Source organism: Mesoplodon densirostris, chromosome 15 (assembly GCF_025265405.1).
Source record: "Mesoplodon densirostris isolate mMesDen1 chromosome 15, mMesDen1 primary haplotype, whole genome shotgun sequence".
NCBI classification, from domain to species: domain Eukaryota; kingdom Metazoa; phylum Chordata; class Mammalia; order Artiodactyla; family Ziphiidae; genus Mesoplodon; species Mesoplodon densirostris.
This window is the reverse complement of record NC_082675.1, coordinates 16,863,574-16,878,093: the sequence shown is the minus strand read 5'-3', so window position 1 is coordinate 16,878,093 and position 14,520 is coordinate 16,863,574. Positions and strand designations below refer to the sequence as shown.

Sequence of the window (14,520 nt, the reverse complement as noted above, 5' to 3'; positions counted from 1 at the left end):
TGGCCTCTCTGTGCAGGGAGTCTCCCCAAGGCCATGGCCAGCCAGGCCTGGATTTGACGTCATCTTCTCTGGCAGCTGGTGATGTTTACACTCATATTGAAGCCACTAAGGTCTCTGGTGCTCTGTTTCCTTGAAACAGGGAGCTGGCAGGCAGGCACCTCAATATTGGGGCCAGCTGCTGATGCAGGGATTGGAGGGAGGCTGGGGGAGGCTGCCTAGCCAAGGACAGGGCTTGCTTAGGGGAAAGCTTATCTGGGGCATTCTGCCTGCTACTTCTACTGTGGTTTCTCCCAGCTAAGAGTTCATCCAGTTCCTGGACCAATAAATATTTGTCTGCCAAGAGACTAATCCCAAGTCTCAATTAAGTGCTCAATTCTCGTTCATTATTATTTTTGCCATGGTCAGGGGAGGGGTACAGATTCTATGGAAGCAGAGCAGAGGGGTATTTGGCCTGCACTATGCAGAAGGCACCGAAGCTTTTTTCCAAGCACGCTAGAAGGGTGCTATGACCACCACTTCCATCATCTGAATAACTTGTCTGAGATGCTTAGCATCATTCATTCATTTAATTAGGGTCTCAACTGTGTCCTTAGACTGGGGCAACAGCAGCGACCTCATGGAACACCCAGTCTAGAGGGAGAGACTGACAAGTAAACAGTTACTACAACCAATGTGATAGGTTCTACAATAGGGTGCAGTACAGCATGAACCTTGGTATCAGGTTCAAGTCTCAGGTCAGCTACTTAGCTACGTAATCATGGGCAAGTTAAGTGACCTCTTAGAGTCTCACTTGTGAATTGGAGTTATTACAAGGACTTAATAGGATAATAGTTATTAGCTAATATTTATTAAGCATTTACCATGTACTGGACCCTTCACATGCATTACTGTAGTCATTACAGCATTCCTATGGGATAGCTACTATTCTTATCCCCATTTCACAGATGAGGAAACTGAGGCACGAAGAGAGGTGAAGTCATTTGCCTAAGTTTCACACCCTCTAAGTGATTGAGCCGGGATTCAAATCCAAGAAGTCTGGCCTCAAAGTTTGCACGTTTAATCACTCTGATACCTTTTCAATAACTCAAGTGAACAAGCAAAGGAAATTACAAACAAGATGAAAAGACAACCCTCAGAATGGGAGGAAATATTCGCAAATTAATCAACGGACAAAGGATTAATCTCCAAAATATATAAACAGCTCATGCAGCTCAATATTAAAAAAGAAACAACCCAATCAATAAATGGGCAGAAGAACTAAATAGACATTTCTCCAAAGAAGACATACAGATGGCCAAGGGGCACATGAAAAGCTGCTCAACATCACTAATTATTAGAGAAATGCAAATCAAAACTACAATGATATATCACCTCACACCAGTTAGAATGGGCATCATCAGAAAATCTACAAACAACAAATGCTGGAGAGGGTGTGCACTGTTGGTGGGTATGTAAATTGATACAGCCACTATGGAGAACAGTATGGAGTTTCCTTAAAACACTAAAAATAGAATTACCATATGACCCAGCAATCCCACTACTGGGCATATACCCAGAGAAAACCATAATTCAAAAAGACACATGCGGAGGCTACCCTGGTGGCGCAATGGTTGAGAGTCCGCCTGCTGATGCAGGGGGCATGGGTTCGTGCCCTGGTCGGGGAAGATCCCACATGCCGCGGAGCGGCTGGGCCAGTGAGCCATGGCCGCTGAGCCTGTGCGTCCGGAGCCTGTGCTCCGCAACGGGAGAGGCCACAACAGTGAGAGGCCCGCGTACCACAAAAAAATAAAATAAAATAAAAAATGCGGGAGATTAGGATTGACATATATACACTAATATGTATAAAATGGGTAACAAATAAGAACATGCTGTATAAAAAATAAATAAAATAAAATTCAAAAAAAAAAAGACACTTGCACCACAATGTTCATTGCAGCACCCCTTACAATAGCCAGATCATGGAAGCAACCTAAATGCCCATCGACAGACGAATGGATAAAGAAGATGTGGTACACATATACAATGGAATATTACTCAGCCATAGAAAGGAACGAAATTGGGTCATTTGTAGAGACGTGGATGGATCTAGAGACTGTCATACAGAGTGAAGTAAGTCAGAAAGGGAAAAACAAATATCGTATGTTAATGCATATACGTGGAACCTAGAAAAACGGTACAGATGAACCGGTTTGCAGGGCAGAAATAGAGACACAGATGTAGAGAACAAACGTATGGACACCAAGGGGGGAAAACTGCGGTGGGGTGGGGATGGTGGTGTGCTGAATTGGGCGATTGGGATTGACATGTATACACTGATGTGTATAAAATAGATAACTAATAAGAACCTGCTGTATAAAAAGATAAATTAAATAAAATTCAAAAAAGAAAACAAACTCAAGTGACCTTAGCACGGTGCCTGGCACAAAGTGAGTGCTCAATAATTTTTTGTTAACTATTATTATTGCCATGATTAGGGGAGGGGGAACAAGGTCTATGGAAGCAGAGCAGAAGGGCATTTGTCCTGGACTAGGGAAGGGCAGTCAGGGAAGGCTTCTTGTAGGACGTGACATCTAAGTCATGCCACCATCCCCCAAATAAATATGAGTGAGTCAAGGACAAGTTTTGGTTGGAAGGGAGATGGGAGAGTTTTCCAGGCAGACATCACCACAGAGAAAAAATAGGGGTACTGTATCCAGAATTCCATATGGTGCCTTAACGTTAGAGGTGTGAAGGGAGAGAAGGAGCAAGAACTTAGAGTCCTGCAGACATAGAGAATGGACTTGAGGACACGGGGAGGGGGAAGGGTAAGCTGGGACGAAGTGAGAGAGTGGCATGGACTTATATACACTACCAGATGTAAAACAGATAGCTTGTGGGAAGCAGCCGCATAGCACAGGGAGATCAGCTCAGTGCTTTGTGACCACCTAGAGGAGTGGGATAAGGAGGGTGGGAGGGAGACGTAAGAGGGAAGAGATATGGGGATATATGTATGTGTATAGCTGATTCACTTCGTTATAAAGCAGAAACTAACACACCATTGTAAAGCAATTATACTCCAATAAAGATGTTAAAAAATAAAAATAAAAAAAAGAACGTAGAGCCCTACAGTCCTACAGGCTAGGATGAGTTAGGATTTTACCCAAAGGGTACTGAGAAGACTTTCTTTTAAACTAGGAGAGAGATGATCAGCTTTGCACCTGAGGCTTTGTACAGGCTGGCCTCCCCTGTCTGGAAATGCCCTTCCCACCCTGTTGTGCATCTCTGTCTGCACGCACCCCACTCAGTTCTCACCTCCTACAGGCAGCCTTTCCTGGTTACACCGTGCCCCTGGCCTCTGGTACCCCAGTGAAGTTTAAGTTCACTACACTGTGTTTGAAAACTATTCCTTCTCCTCATTTCCACTCTGAGCTCCAGGAGAGCTCCCCTCCCCCAACCCTTTTCTAAGATTCCTCTGAATTCCCATACAGCCTGGCACAGAGCAGTCATAACAAAATGGTTAAGAACTCAGTTTCTCAATCAAAGCTGGATTTTTAAAAAGTATTTATTTATTTGGTTGCACTAGGTCTTTAGTTGCAGCAGGCGGGCTCCTTAGTTGTGACATTTGAACTCAGTTGAGTCATGCATGTAGGATCTAGTTCCCTGACAGGGATCAAACTGGGGCCCCCTGCATTGCGAGCATGGAGTCTTAATCACTGCACCACCCAGGAAGTCCCTCAAAGCTGGATTAAAATCCTGGCTCTGCTACTTTTGCTGGACAAATCACTTCACCTTTCTGTGTCTCAGTTTCTTCATCTGCAGAATGGGGAAAATCATAGTACGTACCCACCTAATAAGATTGTTGGGAGGACTGAATGTGATGATATGTGTAAAAACACTTAGCATCTTGCTCAACAAATAGAAGAAATTTGTATTGTATTATTATTAATCATCTGCTGTTACATTAAGCTAAAACAGTACCAGTGTATGGTCTGTGAAATATATGTCAATAAAGCTGTTAAACACAACAAAGCAGGCTACGAAATATGATGAAATGTATATTTCCATTTTGGTAAAGTGCATGGAAAAATGCTGTAAGGGTTATACTTACGTGTTAAGAGAAGTATGTCTGGGTTTTAATTTTCTTTTAAAAATTTCTACAATGAATATTTATTACTTGTGCTATAAAAACAAAGGCTTTCACCAAAAAGCAGACAGACTGTGAAGCTGATACCAGAACTTGTGTTGTTGGTATTCTTCCCATTAGGCTGTAAGCCCCATGAGGGCAGGGACCCTCCTGCCTACTCAGGAAAGGCCCTGAGTGATTGACGGAAGGGTGACTGGATGAATGGGGGCTTCTCTGGTACCCTCACCTGCAGTACCGCACTCTCCCTGTGGGTGGCAGGCTCCGCATGTGTGGGCGCCGCCCACGAGCCTGGCCACAGATGAGTCGCGCCAGCGACCTTCAACGTGGCTGTCTTGCAGGAGCGAGAGAGGGGTAGAGGGAGCTCGGGCTCAGGGACTCCTTCTTAAGACCTTGCCTCTGAGACTTCTCCTGAATCTTCCCCGGATTGGAACAAGGAAACTTCACTTTCTAGAGAATGTCCCCCTCACCCCACCTCACCCCACCCCACACTGGGGGGGAGAGAGGAGAGACTGAAAGGCCCCTGGGGCCTGGGAGACAGAGGAGGAGAGAGAGAGGCCATCCCGAAAATCTTCATCTTCACAAGTCATAACTCACAGGGTGCTGCTCTTGGCAGTTGACTAATTGCGCCCATCCAGTAGCTCTTTGATCCTAGAAAGGAGGTGTGCTAGCGTCCCATTTTGCAGACGAGGGTCATTGTGGCTTAGAGAGGTAGCTTAGAGAGGCAGACCTCAGCTGAGTCTGATTCCAAATCCCTTCCCTTGATTCTGCCTCCTCCCCGACTCCCCCCACCCCTCCCCCACCCCTCCCCCACCATGTGTCAAGCTGAGACATCCTCGGAGGGGGTGTGTACCCATCTAAGTTACCATTATTAATTGTTAATACTAACAGCATTTGTTTAGCCTAGCCTTCCTGTGGTACTGGCACTTGACATATATTATCTCATTTAATCCTTCCAACAACACTTTGAAGTAAGAACTACTATCATCCCCATTTTACAAATGAGGAAACTGAGCCTCAGAGATGCAAATATTGACAAATCTGCAGACAAGTTTGACAGAGCCAGGGTTCAAATGCATGGCTATCTGACCCCAAAGTCTGCTTTTTACCAGTACATGTTTTTCCTTCATAATTATTTTAAGTATTAAAGTATCGAATACATACATCTATATGGTACAAATTACAAAATAATAATAAGAATAAAGAATAAAGAATGAAAAGCCTCCCCATCCCTGTTCTCCAACCACCCAGTTTTACTCCAAAGAAGGTTACCATACTAGAGATTTCTGATGATCCTTCTAGAGATATGAACACCTATTTTACTGCCTCTCACACGCCGATCAGTGACTTTCTAAACTATAAGAAGGACCAAGTCCTCTTCTAGAACACGGTGTAATTTCTCTTTACTGACTCCTTGGATTGGCATGCAGGGCCTCCCAGGGGCACCTCCACCCACTTTATGCATCAGCCACATAGGTCTTCTCCAAGCTCTGCATCATGTTGCCACCTTCCCAGCCTCCTTGCCTCCAGCCTCCTTCCAACTGCTTCATTTATTGTGATCTCTTTGTCTTTGAGGTTCCCCAGCCAGAACCTATCCCCCCTCCCTCTCTGCCCCCAGAGGCCCTGTTAGCCTCTCTCTTTTAGCACATTTCACTGTACCACGTGTGATGGTGGTTGTCTCCATGGCTGACTCTCCTACTGGATCATTAATTTTAGGTGTCCCTTGTCATTGGGTAGGTGGCCTTATAATGGCGCCACCATCCACACAGTCCCCAACCTAACAAACTAGGAGTCGATCTTTCTCATTGTCTTCTCTTTCATTTTCACAGCCAGTCAACCACCAAGTGGATTTTACTTTGGAAATGTCTGTCTAATGTTCTCCATCCCTGTTTCGTCATGGCCACTCTTCTCTCTCCCCTGGACTATTGCATTAGCCTGAGGGTTGGTCCATCTCCTTATAGCTTCACCGCCTTCAGTCTTTTCTCCACAGGGCAGCTATGGTGATTCTTCTAAAGGGCAAGTCTGACTAGACCTCTCCTTTCTGCAACGCTTCAATGGCTTCCTGTTCCCTGAGGTTAAAATCCAACACCTCACTCTGACCTTCGAGGTCCTGAAGGATATACAGTCACTGCCTATTGCTACCATTTTCACTAAGGACACCTCAGTCATCCTCTGAGCTAATCTTCTTTTTGTTTCTGAAATATGCCAAGTCCCTTCCAACCTCAGGGCCTTTGCTCATGCAGTTCCCTCTGCCAGGAATGCTCTTCCCACTCCTCATCTCACTAAATTCTAAGTAGCTGGGGAGCTTCATGAGAGCAGAGACCTTGTCAACCTTGCTTACTCCTGTATCCCAACACCAAACCCAGTGCCTGACGCAAACCAGGTGCTTAATTTTTTTTTTAATGAAATGATTCTGCTTTTTAAATTTTTGACACAACTTTTGGTCTCTACCATGCAATATAACATCATGTCTTCTGTGTTTTTGGGGGGTTTTTTTTTGGCCGCATGGCTCGGCATGTGGAATTTGAGTTCCTTGACCAGGGATCAAACCCGCACCCCCTGCACTGGAAGCGCGGAGTCGCAACCACTGGACCACCAGGGAAGTCCATGTCTTCTGTTTTTAATCTAACAATTTCATGTGCCCCACAGCTACATCCTAAACTGCACCCAGTCACCCACTGTCTGCATTTCCCATGCCAGGCTGCACAGTAATAAATACTAATTGTTATAAAATTTTTTTCACATTCAAGATTTTTATTATTTTTACTATTATTATTAATTTTTTAAACATCTTTATTGGAGTATAATTGCATCATTATTAACTTTTTGGCCGCGTGGCATGTGGGATCTTAGTTCCCTGATCAGGGATTGAACCCATGCCACCTGCAGTGGAAACACGGAGTCCTAACAACTGGACCGCCAGGGAATTCACTGAAGATTTTTATTATTATTTTGCTGTTGTTCTTCTTCTTCTGGTGACAAAATGCCAATTGTAAAAACTTCAGACAGAAATAAATTAGAAGGTATGAGTTCCCCATTGGCCCACCCTTTAGAACCATTGCTGATTTAAATGGCACCTGTAACCATGTTTCCATTTGTAGACTTTGCAGGGGAGGAAGAAAAGTCTCACCTGCCTGCCTGTGAGGATACTGCTTCTTTTCTTATTTTGTAGCCCACACCCCAGCCCGTAGTTATGCACACAGCATTGATCCCAACATTACACATTTTCTGTGAAGTTGGCAGTCATTGGCACCAATGACTCTGATGGAGAGGAGGTCTATTTAAACCTCACCAGGGATGGAGGCCCATTCTCAGGCTTACATCAGACTCCAGGTTTACATCAGACTCTAGGTCTCCATTCAAGTTTGTAAACATTGAATGAACTTGAACACTGCTGGAAAATATAAAATTCCTGGGTCAAACTGAACCCAGGTTCAAATCTTGCCGCCAGCACTTCCTGTGTGCCCTTGGGCAAGTCATTTGCTTTCTCTGAGCCTCCTTTCTTCAGCTGGAAGATGACAACAATAAGAATAGGATCATGGGCTTCCCTGGTGGCGCAGTGGTTGAGAGTTCGCCTGCCGATGCAGGGGACACGGGTTCGTACTCCGGTCCGGGAAGATCCCACATGCCGCGGAGTGGCTGGGCCCGTGAGCCATGGCCGTTGAGCCTGCGCGTCCGGAGCCTGTGCTCCGCAACGGGAGAGGCCACAACAGTGAGAGGCCCACATACCTCAAAAAAAAAAAAAAAAAAAAGAATAGGATCACACTCCAGCTGTATTGGCTTTCTTTTTCCTTGAGCAAGCCAACCTCATTCCCACCTCAGGGCCTTTGCAAACGCTGTGCCCCTTACCTGGAACCCTCTTCTCCCAACTTGTCACGTGATATGCCTCCCCTTAAATATCAGCCTTCTTGGAGAGGCCTCCCCTGGTCACTCTCTCTAAAAGAGCTCCTCTTTCTTTATAGCCACTATCATTTTTTTATAGCACAAATCATAATCTGTGCTTTTGTTTCTTATTAATTACCCAACTTTTTTTTAATAGAAATTTATTTTATTTATTTATTTATTTTTGGCTGCTTTGGGCCTTTGTTGCTGCGTGCAGGCTTTCTCTAGTTGCGGGAGTGGGGGCTACTCTTTATTGTGGTGTGAGGGCCTCTCCTTGCAGTGGCTTCTCTTGTTGCGGAGCACGGGCGCTAGTAGTTGTGGCATGCAGGCTCAGTAGTTGTGGCTCACAGGCTCTAGAGGGCAGGCTCAGTAGTTGTGGCTCGTGGGCTTAGTTGCTCCACGGCACGTGGGATCTTCCCGGATCAGGGATCGAACCCGTTTGGCCTGTATTGGCAGGCGGATTCTTAACCACTGAGCCACCAGGGAAGTCCCTACCCAACATTTTCTGAGGTCCTGCTGTGTGCCAGGCACTCTTCTAAGCATTTCATAGGAAAATTCATTCAATTCTCAAAATAACACTTTGGAGATAGTAAGTACTGTTAGTAGCCTCCTTTGCCAGAGGAGGAAATTGAGGCATCAAAAGGTCAAGTAACATAGTACGAGGACAGGTCATTAGAAAATGGCTGGGAGGAGATTTTTTCTTTTTTTAATAAATTTATTTATTTATTTATTTATTTTTGGCTATGTTGAGTCTTCATTGCTATGCACGGGCTTTCTCTAGTTGTGGCAAGTGGGGGCTACCCTTTGTTGCGGTGCACGGGCTTCTCACTGCGGTGGCTTCTCTTGTTGTGGAGGACAGGCTTTAGGCACTCGGGCTTCAGTAGGTGTGGCTCTCAGGCTGTAGAGCACAGACTCAGTAGTTGTGGCCCACATACTTAGTTGCTCTGCGGCATGTAGGATCTTCCCGGACAAGGGCTCGAACCCGTGTTGCCTGCATTGGCAGGCAGATTCTTAACCACTGCACCATCAGGGAAGTCCTGGGAGGGGATTTGAATCCAGGCTGGCGAGGGCCAGAGTCCTACTATCCACCTAATATGAGTCATCAATGGTGTCCAGGAGGGTCATTCCAAGAGGGAAGAGATCCTGTGCTTCTTCTGTAATTGGGTGGATCTAAGCAGGTGTTCTCCGGGTCCCATTTCAAAGGACTTCTCCTCCACCGTTTACTACTGTGCACTAAGGACTCTAGATGGAAGGACTTAGTTCAAACAAGCAAAGGCTTAGCACTGACAATGGAGGTGAAAACAGCATCCAGATTAGAGGATGATGTGGCTTCTGCCCACTGTTAGTAGGCTGATAAGAGGCCTCTAACGTCCTGGGAAATGACACCTCCGACCAGCCCTGGATCTCTTCCATGCCCATTCTCTTCACTCAAGATGTGATGAAGTAGATGTTTATACCTGGGTGTTGGAAAACAGTCACCTCCTCTGCAGAGTCGCCCCTGATTCCCCAGGCTGAGTCAGGCACCTTTTCCACATTCCCAGAGGCCCCTGGGCACATCCTTCTGCTAAGCTGCTGTCACTTTCCATCCCCTCTCCCCTCACTCCCCCCTTCCCCCCTGTGAATTCCCTAAAGACAGAGACTGGCTTCTTCCTTGCTGTGTCTCTTTCCCCTTCCCATTGGTCTATTCACTCCTACTCACCCTTCAGGTCTCATCTTAAAGGTCCCCTCTTCCAAGAAGCCTCCCCCGGCAACCTCCATAATCCGTAGAGAAAACTTTCCTCTGTGTAACAATTACTTGGGACTTCCCTGGTGGCGTGGTGGTTAAGAATCCGCCTGCCAGTGCAGGGGACACAGGTTCGAGCCTTGGTCCAGGAAGATCCTAACTAAGCCCGTGCGCCACAACTACTGAGCCTGCACTCTAGAGCCCACGAGCCACAACTACTGAAGCCCACCTGCCACAACTACTGAAGCCCACGTGCCTAGAGCCCTTGCTCTGCAACAAGAGAAGCCACAGCAATGAGAAGCCCGCGCACCACAATGAAGAGTAGCCCCTGCTTACCACAGCTAGAGAAAGCCTGTGCACAGCAACGAAGACCCAGTGCAGCCAAAAAATAAATAAATAAATAAATTTAAAAAACAAAAAAACAATTGCTTGCTTGTCCAGGTCTCCTCACCCTCCATCCAGGAGTTCCCACATCTCAGTGTCTATGAGTCAACCCAGGAAACTTGTCAGATGCAGGTTCCCAGCTCTAACCTCAGAGAGTCTTATTCCAGGGACTGGAGCTGGGCCTGAGAATCGGCCATGGAGCTGCTCACACCCTGAATCTGGTGCTGGGGGTGTCAGAGGAAGGATGCAATAAATGGAGCTGCTTGAGGGGAGGGACCATGATCATTGTGAGGCTCCGTTAGCCAGTCTGTGTCTGGCACATGAATGATTGTTAAATGAATGCTTGAAGGAATGAATGGTTTGCCAGCATTATATTGATATGTTCTCCAAATACAGCAACTTGATGTGGGCCTTGAAAGAGCCCCATGGGGCTCATATGTTTATACTCTCCTGGATTGGAGGTGGGAAAGTTGAAACTGTGGTGTCCACAGTGCTGAACTGGAAACCAGGGCCCCTACTACTTGGCCATGCTACCTGAGCAAGTTAATGAGTCCTTCTAAGCCTCAATTTCTTCACCTACAAAGTAGAGATGATAATGACAATGCCTGCATCATTATTATTCACAGGGTTGTGAAGAGATTAAATGAAGTAACAGTGCCTGGTCCAGAGTCAGTGTCTGAAAACTTCTGAATCCTATTATTATTGCTCTTGTTGTTATCATTACAGCTATTAGCATCACAGCTAGAGGGACCTCAGATCCTCACATTCAGGGGTTCCCTACTCAGTGTTCCATGGATCACCCTCTCCTAAGGAATCTGTTGCGGGGGTTCAGGAGAGTGTTCTGTGAACATCTGGAAATGGAGTACAAAATTGTCTACATTTCCCCATTTTTCTGAGTAGGAGAACCTTAGCCTTTAATCACTTAAAGATGGGAAACTGAATCCAGAGAGAGCAGGGGCCTTGCTCCAAGTCTCTCACTTCATTCATTCATTCATTCATTCACCTCTCATTTCTTCAACCAAGCACCAAAGATTTCTTGAGGGCCCACTGTGTGCCAGGATCCAGAGATGAGCCAGTCACATCCTAGCCTCTACTCCTTACCTCCCACCACAAGGCATCTCCTCCTCACTTTGTAAAGTTTTCGTGCTTTTATTCTGATTCCTTTGCTACCCACGATGTCCTGGTGGGTAGTTACTTCATCAAGTAAGTCTAAATTCTTGCCCCAGTTGAATGCTTTGCTGGTAGTTTTACTTGAAGCCTTTACTTCCCTTCTCCGAGCCTCGGTTTCCCAGTCTGTAAAAAGGGGGTAACGCCCGCTGCCCAGAGTTGTAAGAATTAAGTGAAACAAATTTGGGACTCCCCTGGTAGTCCAGTGGTTAAGACTCCGTGCTCACAATGCAGGGGGCCCAGGTTCGATCCCTGGTCAGGGAACTAGATCCCACATGACGCAACTAAGAGCCCACATGCCACAGCTAAAAAAATCCCCATGCTGCAATGAAGATCCCGCACACAGCAATGAAGATCCCATGTGCAGCAACTAAGAACAGTGCCTGATGCACAGCAGACACCCAATAAACCTTAGGAAGAGTTAATGTTATTATTAGGAACTCACAAGAGGCCTCTCTAATTAGGGTGAAATACGTCTGGGAGAAAAGGGAAAACGTGTTAGGGGGTTGAAAATCTTTCTGAGCAGTACAAAATAACATGCATTTTGACCTCATTATATCCCTTTGCCCTCCTAATAAACGCGTTGAGGTAGGTATGATTCTATTCCCTGCCCATTTCACAGACGTGGAGACTGAGACTTGGTGAGGCGGAACGACAGCTAAGAAGGAGGAGAGCTGGGACTTGACAACATTCATGTGCCTCACATGTCCCACCCCAAACCCTGCCCCGGACAGATGCAAGCAGGTTGCCAGCTCCCAGTGCCAGGGGAGCCCCACTCCAAACCATCTACTCTCCAGAGTCTGACTGTTCTCCTCCCGGGCCCCCCTGCCTGGTGCAGGAGGAGGCTTGGATTTCCTGCAGAGGCCACAGCAGGATTGTTTTCTTGGTGCTCTAGAAGTAAGGCCTTTCAACTCAACTCTGCTGCACAGAGATTTCCTGGTTCTGTGCCCTGGACTGTTTCTGCTGCTTTAGACCCTTGCCCAGCTCCAGCCAACACCAGCATGATTCAGTTTTGGACCTCAGACCAGAACTAATAAATACATTAATTCATTAATCCATCAGACATTCCACCTGCTATGTGCCACACACTGGGAGTACAAAACAGACACAGGCCCTACTGCAGAGAACCTGAATATTCACACGAAGGACACACAGAACCAAGAAGTAACATACAGTGTGATCAGTGCAGAGATGGGAGTATAACCTGGCTCTGTGAGAGCCCAGAAGAGGCACCAGATCCAGCCTGAGAGTGGGAGGGGATCTAGGAAGGCTTCCCTGAGGTGACCTCTGAGCTGATTAGCAGGAGTTCACCTTAGTGTTTCATCAATTTCTCATTTTGTAGATGGAGAAATGGATCCAGAGAGAATTATTTAGCTCATTCATTCATTGAAGCAAGCAAACATTTCCCTAGTATCTACATTTCTTCAATATCAGGCCCTGAGCCTGAGGATACAGAGGTATAAGGAAACAGCCCTGCTAGATGGAAGGGTACAGAAAAGCCCCAAGCAGCCAGGGGACCTCACCCTTGACCCATGGGTGCCTTTGGTTTTTTGTGGGTGTATGTTTTTTTTTTCTTTTACCTTTTTGAAGTCAGGGTTATTACAGTATGCTTTACATAGAGTAAAATTCTCCCTTTTTAGTGTATAGTCCCATGAGTTTTGACAAATCCATACAGTCCTGTAACCATCATAATGCAGGCCTAGAACACCATTTGTATCTCATGCTCAACCCACTTCCTGAGCCCAAGCTTTCCCCCTTATTCACTGTGGGACCTGGGGCAGGTCTTCCCCTCCCTGAACCTCAGTTTCTAATCTATAAAATAGGGACCATCATGTCTGTCTTACAAGAGCGATGTGAGGAGGCCAAGCACAGAGTAAGCACTCAATAAAAAATACCAACTCTTAGTGGATGTCCCTTTTTCATTCTCCTATTTCTGTGGTCTCTCTCTCTCTCTCCGTGTTTCCCTCTCTCCCTCTCTCTCTCACTCTCACACACACACACACACACACACACACACACACAGACACACACACAAAGACATTTTTGAAGCCTCTCGTTTCTCAGAGAGGTTTTATTTATAGGCCGCGCCTCATTGTGAACGTGAAAAGGAGAAAGCCCAGGCCCTCCGTAGACCTTTCATGTGTAAATCAGCCCGGGCCAGGAGCACTGGGGTCACCAGGAGGAGGATTTCACTCTTAATTACTCCTAGAGAAGGCGGGCGGGAGGGAGGCCGGGCACAGGCTCCACCCACGTGGGAGGGAGGCCTTGCCGGCAACCCTGGGCCCGCTGGGCCCAGCCCCTCGCCGCCCAGCGCGGGGAGCCTGACTCTCCCAGGCCCGGGCCCAGCGGGGCTGGGGCTGCACCAAGGCAGAGGCGCAGGTGCCCCTGGGGAGCTGGACCCCAAGTGGGTTTCTTTGAAGGCAAGTTTGGACGTGGAAAGAGGGCGCACAATTTGGCAGAGTGGGTGGTAGGGAGGCGATGGTCTGCAAAAGGGCAGTGGAGGTCCTAATTTGAAAAAAAAAGTGTTTTTTAAGGTCTTTTATTCATTCTTTCTTTTCCGGTGTAAAAATAACCTGCTCTAGAAAAGGAGTATGGAAGTATTCTCACCAGGCCTTCAACATTGCTAACCTCAGGGAATGAATTTGGACGTGAGGAGAAGGACATTATTAACATTTTTTCTAACACATTTCTTTATTTTTGACTTAGTACAATGACTATGTATTGCCTTTTGTAATTAAAAAAGAGGTACTTTTCATAATATCTGTGATACTGTTTTCTGATTAGAAAAGAAATTTATATTCTGTGTAAAACACTGAAATAAAACTACCCATGATCCCACCCAAAGAAAGTCACTTTTAATATTTAGGTATATAGCCTTTGATGATTTATTTCTGCACAAAGTTTCTTGGTTTTATTTTTGTTTATTTTGCATACTTATACTGCACAAACACTTTTGGCACTACTTAACATATTGAGGTTTTCTTCCATTTGTCTTTTCTCTTCATGTGTTTTATATACATATAGTATATATATTTAAATTTGTATAAATATATATGTATATAAACATACATATATTTATATAATGTATATTTCATATTTTATAAATCCATTATATATTATACATTATATAAATACATTATATATTTATATAATATTTAAATATTATAAATGTATATATCTATGTTGCTGGATGGCGATATCTTCTATCTTTTTTTTTAATTAATTTATTTATTTTTGGCTGTGT

General features: G+C 45.6%; 1 non-coding gene across 1 annotated transcript; it reads left to right on the top strand.

The window, feature by feature from the left end:
- The first annotated feature begins 11,466 nt into the window (after positions 1-11,466).
- Positions 11,467-11,540, top strand: TRNAV-CAC (transfer RNA valine (anticodon CAC)). Its single transcript has one exon. It is a non-coding gene; the product is annotated as a tRNA-Val (tRNA).
- Positions 11,541-14,520: the final 2,980 nt, after the last annotated feature.